This window comes from Callorhinus ursinus, unplaced genomic scaffold (assembly GCF_003265705.2).
Source record: "Callorhinus ursinus isolate GAN/ISIS: 27379988/994484 unplaced genomic scaffold, GSC_fseal_2.0 scaffold69, whole genome shotgun sequence".
In the NCBI taxonomy this organism is placed as follows: Eukaryota; Metazoa; Chordata; class Mammalia; order Carnivora; family Otariidae; genus Callorhinus; species Callorhinus ursinus.
The window spans coordinates 5,797,017-5,805,029 of NW_027397131.1; positions in this window are offsets into that span (position 1 = coordinate 5,797,017).

Sequence of the window (8,013 nt, forward strand, 5' to 3'; positions counted from 1 at the left end):
GAAGAAGAAAAAAAAAAGCAGGAGGGGAAGAATGAAGGGGGGGAAATCGGAGGGGGAGACAAACCATGAGAGGCGATGGACTCTGAAAAACAAACAGGGGTCTAGAGGGGAGGGAGGTGGGAGGATGGGTTAGCCTGGTGATGGGTATTAGGGAGGGCACGTTCTGCATGGAGCACTGGTGTTACGCACAAACAATGAATCATGGAACACTACATCAAAAACTAATGGTGTAATGTATGGGGATTAACATAACAATAAAAAATTTTAAAAAATGAAGTGGATGCCTCAGCAATCAAAGCTTAAGTCAGATAATTTTATTACAAAAAATAAACTGTCAGGGCTTGAACTACAGATACAAATTTCCAGTTATAAGATGAAGAACTTCTAGAGAATCTAATGTACAGCATGGTGATTATAGTTAATACTGTATTGTATACTTAAAACTTGCTAAGAGAGTAAATCTTAAATATTCTAAATCTTGAAAGTTCTAACTTAAATGTTCTATGTGACATGATGGAGGTGTTAGCTAATACTTGGTGGTAAGTCATTTTGCAATATATAAGTGCATCAAATCAAATCATTGAATACCTCAAACTTATACAATGTTATATATCAATTTTATTTCAGTAAAGCTGGAAAAATTTAAAAATTTTTAATTAAAACATCACTTCATATATATATATATATATATATATATATACACACACACATATGTATATAAATATATATATATAAACTCATTTTCTCCTCAGTGCAACTTTATGAAAAAGACACTATTTTTATGAAAAAGACACTATCCCTATTTTACAGGTGAAGGAACTAAGTTTAGAGTTTGAGTAACTTGCCCAAGATCATACATATTGAAGAGGAAGAATTGAGATTCAAATCCAGGAAGTCTGACTCTAGAAACTATGTTCTCAATACATTCTACTATTCTATTTTCAAATATTCTGAAGCTAGGTGCTTTTCAGGACTTTGGACTTTCTAGACAGAGAATGTCACAAAATCCAAAATAGCACTGATAAACCCCTAAAGGGAAACATGCCTGACCAGAGTCTTAGGAGTGAGAGAGGTGATAAACCAAGTAACTGAGAAAGACCCTGAAACTTCTTGCAGTATTATAATTCCATTACCCACTCCCACTGTGAAACCTCACTTCACTGCAACACCTCCTGCTGGAACTCCAGAGGTTATGGACAGGCACCTGGAGAAGCCTCAAAAGATCTGGGGAAGTCTGGCGTCCACTGTTGAGGGAGACTCTACTTCCAACATGAGCAACTTTAGGACTGTCGTACTTGCTGCTTTCCTGCTATAGATCTGAAAGGTGGGGAAAAAACATATAAAATCTACAAACACCAAGCACACATTTCATAGGGAGAAAAAAAGTTCAGATCTAAATAGTTGATTTGGCTCTTATTTTCCAGGGCTGCCTAAAACATATCTCATGAAGAATTCAGCCATCTCTAAAGGGCCATTGTGGGAAGAATGTGAGTCAAGACATTCAGAAACCAAGTGAAGTGATCAACCATCTCGGTTTTCCAGGAACTGGGGGACTTTTAGGGACTTTCAGTGCTAAAACCTGGACAGTTGGTCACACTCCACTCATGTTAGGGTCAGCAAGAACACTTGGGATTTCTCTTCATTCTCATGCATCCCATTCATGCCACGCTGTGTCATTCACAGCTACAGAGGTATCTGGTCATGCAAATGTGTTCTGACTCTGAGCGCTTTATTTTGACTCCCACTTCAGCTCTTAGTGCTGTAACCCCAGCACCCATTTTCTTAGACTGGCTGCTTTATTCACGGACTGGTCTGCTTAAATGAAAAGGGATTATTTTCACTAGTTGCTGCCTTACAGAAGGAAGGTAGAGCATCCCGGCTTGTTAAGAATTTAGCCCCATCTCCTTGACCTACTGAATGTCTGAACTGGTCACCAAATAAGCAGCTTTTGACCATAGAGACATCAGGCATGAATAATGATGCATTTCACCATTTAAAAAATTATCAGTTACAAAGCAGGGCCTCAAACTGCCCCAGTGAAGAGTTTTGACCCACAATTGTTTTTCAATCCTTATATAATTAGCTTCTCAAAAATAATGTCTTTTTTTTTTAAGATTTTATTTATTTATTTGACAGAGAGAGAGATAGCAAGAGCAGGAATACAAGCAGGGGGAGTGGGAGGGGGAGAAGCAGGCTTCCCACCAGGCAGGGAGCCCGATGTGGGACTTGATCCCAGGACCCTGGGACCATGACCTGAGCTGAAGGCAGATGCTTAACAACTGAGCCACCCAGGCGCCCCTCAAAAGTATGTGTCTTATAGGAAGGATCACCCAGTGTTCACTGGGAAACCTGAACATGAGGTACCTTAGTGCATGAGCATTTAAAGTGCAGTCAGTCCCATTTAAAATTCCCCATTATAAGCAAGACTGAGCATGTGGTGAGAGGCACAGTCCCTGCCTTTAAGAGTTGATGTAGTCTAATTAGAAAACTGCACATACATGAACACACACACACAAGCCTGCAAACCCTGCGGATTACAGATGTCAGGAGCTGTTAGTACAGGACTCATTTCTGAACCATGGGGGAGAAGAACCAGATGTGAGTTGAAGCACCCAAGTCCCTGCCAACTGCAACTGTTTCCTTCCAAACTGACCTTCTGACTTTGTCTCCTACACTTTGAAAGGCATCTGGGCACTCTGGGCTTGTCCCATGTGGAGGAATAGCTGACTTAGCTTTCAAAGGTGTGTGCAGTCCCCCACCTTCTCCTCTACTCTGCTCACAGCCACCCATGTGGTTCAGCCCCAGGGAAATTGCTGCTCTTCTCTCTGGCAGAAGTGCCTGCTAGAGGCCTGCAATATCTGATTAGATCAAAAGAATCCATCTCAGAACAGATGGCCACCACTCACAGTGGACTTCATATCTGGCCAAGGTAGGGCGTTATCTATCTAATGAGCAATCTAGCAAATGAGGTTGAACATGCAAGCAGCATTCTTCATTTCAACATCCCAGCTGTTGGCTCACAGGCCAGGCTGAGCTGAGCCTTAGTGTAAGGTATTGGCATGGGCAGAGCCTTTAAGGGACCAACCAGGGAGCTAGATGGAGTGAGATAGTGTTACACACATTTAGGTTATGAAGGTTCAAAATATCTGATGAACAAAGGGCAGGCTGGCCAACTCCCATTAGGGAGAAGACATTATAGAAGAAATGTGTAGGGAATAGCAATTTATATGCTGATGAGAGCAGTGTTTTTTGATTTTACTGTCTACTGCAGTGGTTCTCAAATTTTAGCTTTCAGAGAATCATGTAGAAAGATTTTAAAACACGGAATAGGTCCAGGTGGGACCAGAGAATTTGAATATCCAACAAATTCCCAGGTGGGGACCACAGGTTCAGGGACCATACTTTCAGTCTATAGGAATATAGACTATATAATACTATATTTTTAATATATCTAATGACAAGTACTTTCTGCAGATCCAGCCGATATAGAAATTGTTGTGAAGTCACATATACCAACATGTCCAGATATTTATTGGAAAAAAGAGGAATGGAAACTCACAAGCAACAATCAATCAACTAAATACCAAGTATTTATTGAGTGCCTACCATGTGCAAAACTAGGTACTAAACTCTGTAAAGATTAAAAAGAACTGTAAAATTTGATATGAATCTAAATTGAAAAAGTCTTTCTGGAGGCTGTTTAGTCCTTAGAGTAACTTTAAAGCTTCCACTCTTTCACCAAACAACTCCATGTCTAGGAATTTATTCCAAGAAAATAAAGATATTAACAAAAACTAGGGATATGTTCACTGAAGCTTTTTAAAGTGAAAAAATAGAAATCTAAATGATCAATTAATATAAATGACATATATTTCTTTTTCTCTACTACAAACACACATGCTCTTCTCATATTTCTGTAGGCCAGTGGTTCTCAAAATGTCTAGAGACATTTTTAATTGGCACAGCTCAGAAGAAAGGTATATAACTGGCATCTAGAAGGTAGAGGCCAGGGATGTTGCTAAACATTCCACAATGCACAGGACTGCTCTTACAACAAAGAATCATCCAGCCCAAAGAATCAATAGTGCTGAATCATGAGAAACATAGCCTCACTTGCCAGGGGATTTGAATAGAGCCACATTAACTATAATGACTGACATATGATAGAATTAGGCCCCCTGAATAGTGATGGACTATATTCCCCTCAGAGTCTCCTGGTGTGTCTCAGGGGCTGTCTCAAGTGATATATCTTTATATTTTATTGGCTACAACTAAGACAGTGATCAAGATTATTGTGATTGGCTTTTGTCATTTTATTGGCCACAACTAAGACAGAGATCAAGATTCTTGTGATTGGCTTTTGTCATATCATGGGTCATTCCTTGGGCCTGGAGGAAGGGCCCATCTTAGCACACTGCTGTCCCACTAAAGAAAAGCACAGACACTTTGGCAGAAGGACACTGGAGCTGTTCCTCTAGAATGCAGAGTAGGACCACACCGTCTTGGATACTATGCAGAGTAAAACTCAGAATTTATTTGAACTTGTTGATGATAAGAACACATCAAGATAAATAGAGATTTAAGGTCACCAAACTCTCCTTGCTCCTTTTCCATTGTTCACCAAGCAATTAGCTCAGTGAAAGGCACCACAATGGAGACATGAAACTTAGGTTTGAGTCCTAATCTTGGCACTAGTGAATAACCTTGAGCAAGTCACTTACTCTCTATGAATCTCAATTTCTGTCACTCCTGGCAGTTTGTTATTCTTAAATACAGAAAATGACACCATGGGGGAGCTGGAAGCAAAAAACAAGTGTTCTCCATGGCTTCCCCCACTTATTTCTCTACCTTTCTTTTACCTTCCCTAAGATGGGAAACTCATGAACCATGGTCATGTCTACTCAGAGTTTTTGAGTCCCAATAGCAGAAGCTGGAGACTTTACACTGAAGCACTGAATCCTGGAACTCGGGACCATTGTACAGAGCAGCTGCAAGGGCCTGCCAAGACTAGAAATGTTTGGAATTTCTAAGCCACCAAACCCAAGAAAAGGATTATATTCAGGACATAAGTATTTTTTTTAAACTTTTTTTTTTAGAGTAGTTTTAGTTTCACAAAGTGAGAAGAAGGTAGAGAGATTTCCCATAGACCCTCTGCCCCTACATGTGAATAACCTCCCCTGTTATCAGTACCACTTACCAGAATGGCACATTTGTTACCAAGGATGAACCTACTTTAACACTCATAATCACCCAAGGTTCATAGTTTATCTTAGAATTCACTCTTGGTGTACATTCTGTGGGTTTGGACAAATGTATAATGATATACATCCATCATTATAATATCATACAAGGTATTTTTACTGTCCTAAAATTTCTCTGTGCTCTGCCTATTTATCCTTCTCCCCTCCTCCCAACGCTTGGCAACCACTGATCTTTTTATTGTCTTCCTAGTTTTGCCTTTTCCAGAAAGTCACATAGTTAGAATCATACAGTATGTAGCCTTTTCAGATTGGCCTCTTTCAATTAGTAATATGCATTTGAGGTTCCTCCACGTCTATTTGTAACTTTCTAGCTCTTTTTTAAAAAATAAGAACTCTGGAGATGTATCTTGAAAGAAGTTGCTGTGGCCAATGTCAAAGAGGTTACCGCCTATGTTCTCCTCTAGGATTTTGATGGATTCCTGTCTCACATTGAGGTCTTTCATCTATTTTGAGTTTATCCTTGTGTATGGTGTTAGAGAATAGTCGAGTTTCATTCTTCTGCATGTGGCTGTCCAATTTTCCCAGCACCATTTATTGAAGAGACTGGCTTTTTTCCATTGCATATTTTTCCCTGCTTTGTCGAGGATTATTTGACCATAGAGTTGAGGGTCCATATCTGGGCTCTATTCTGTTCCATTGGTCTATATGTCTGTTTCTGTGCCAGTACCATGCTGTCTTGGTGATCACTGCTTTGTAATATAGCTTGAAATAGGGCAATGTGATGCTCCCAGCTTTGTTTTTCTTTTTCAACATCTCCTCGGCGATTCGGGGTCTTTTCTGATTCCATACAAATTTTAGGATTATTTGTTCCAGCACTTTGAAAAATGTCATTGGAATTTTGATCGGGATGGCATTGAAGGTATAGATTGCTCTGGATAGCATAGACATTTTAACAATGTTTATTCTTCCGATCCATGAGTGTGGAATGTTTTTCCATCTTTTGGTGTCTTCATCAATTTTTTTCATGAGTGTTCTGTAGTTCCTAGAGTATAGATCCTTTACCTCTTTGGTTAGGTTTATTCCAAAGTATCTTATGGTTTTTGGTGCTATAGTAAATGGAATCCTTTCTCTAATTTCTCTTTCTACAATTGCATTGTTAGTGTATAAGAAAGCAACTGATTTCTCTGCATTGATTTTGTTTCCTGCCACATTACTGAATTGCTGTATGAATTCTAGTAATTTGGGGGTAGTGAAACAAAAGCAAAAATGAACTTTGGGGACTTCATCAAGATAAAAACCTTCTGCACAGCAAAGGAAATAGTCAACAAAACAAAGAGGCAACCCACAGAATGGGAGAAGATAGTTGCAAATGACACTACAGAAAAAGAGCTGGTATCCAAGATCTATAAAGAACTTCTCAAACTCAACACCCAAAAAACAAATAATCAAGTAAAAGAAAATGGGCAGAAGACACGAACAGACACTTCTCCAAAGAAGACATACAAATGGCTAACAGACACATGAAAAAATGTTCATCATCATTAGCCGTCAGGGAAATTCAAATCAAAACCACAATGAGATACCACCTTACACCAGTTAGAATGGCAAAAATGGACAGGGAAAGAAACAACAAATGTTGCAGAGGTTGTGGATAAAGGGGAACTCTCTTACACTGTTGGTGGGAATGCAAGTTGGTACAGCCACTTTGGAAAACAGTGTGGAGGTTCCTCAAAAAATTAAAAATAGAGCTACCCTATGACCCAACAATTGCACTACTGGGTATTTACCCCAAAGACACAGATGTAGTGAAAAGAAGGGCCATATGCACCCCAATGTTCATAGCAGCAATGTCTGCAATAGCCAAACTGTGGAAAGAGCTGAGATGCCCTTCAACAGATGAATGGATAAAGAAGATGTGGTCCATAGACACAATGGAATATTATTCAGCCATCAGGAAGGATGAGTACCCAACTTTTACATCAACATGAATGGGACTGGAGGAGATGATGCTAAGTGAAATAAGTCAAGCAGAGAAAGTCAATTATCATATGGTTTCACTTATTTGTGGAACATAAGGAATAGCATGGAGGACATTAGGAGAAGGAAGGGAAAAATGAAGGGGGGAATTGGGGGGAGATGAACCATGAGAGACTATGGACTCTGAGAAACAATCTGAGGGTTTTAGAGGGGAGGGGAAGGAAGGGAGGGGTTAGCCCGGTGATGGGTATTAAGGAGGGCACATATTGTATGGAGCACTGGGTGTTATACGAAAATACTGAATCATGGATCACTACATCAAAAACTAATGACGTATGGTGACTAACATAACATAATAAAATTAAATTAAAAAGAAAAAGAAAAAATGAGAACTCAGGATTTATTCTCAACAGCATTCGTATATATCATACAGCAGTAACAACTATAGTTATGTTGTACATTACATCCATAGAACCTATTTATCTTGTAAGTGGAAGTTTGTATCTTTTGACCACTTTCCTCCAATTCCCCCTCCCATAATCCCATCCCAGGTCTGGTGATCATAAATCTAATTTCTTCTTCATTGAGTTTGGTAGGGTTTTTGTGGGTTTATTTTGCTTTGTTTTGTCTTGTTCTAGATTCTGCATGTGAAATCATACAGTATTTGTCTTTCTCTGACTTATTTTACTTAGCATAGTGCCCTCAAGGTCCATCCATGTTGTCTCTGGCAGGATTTCCTTCTTCTGCATGGTTGACTATTATCCCAATATGTGTGTACAGGATTAAATATATATATATATATATATATATATATATATATATATATATATATATA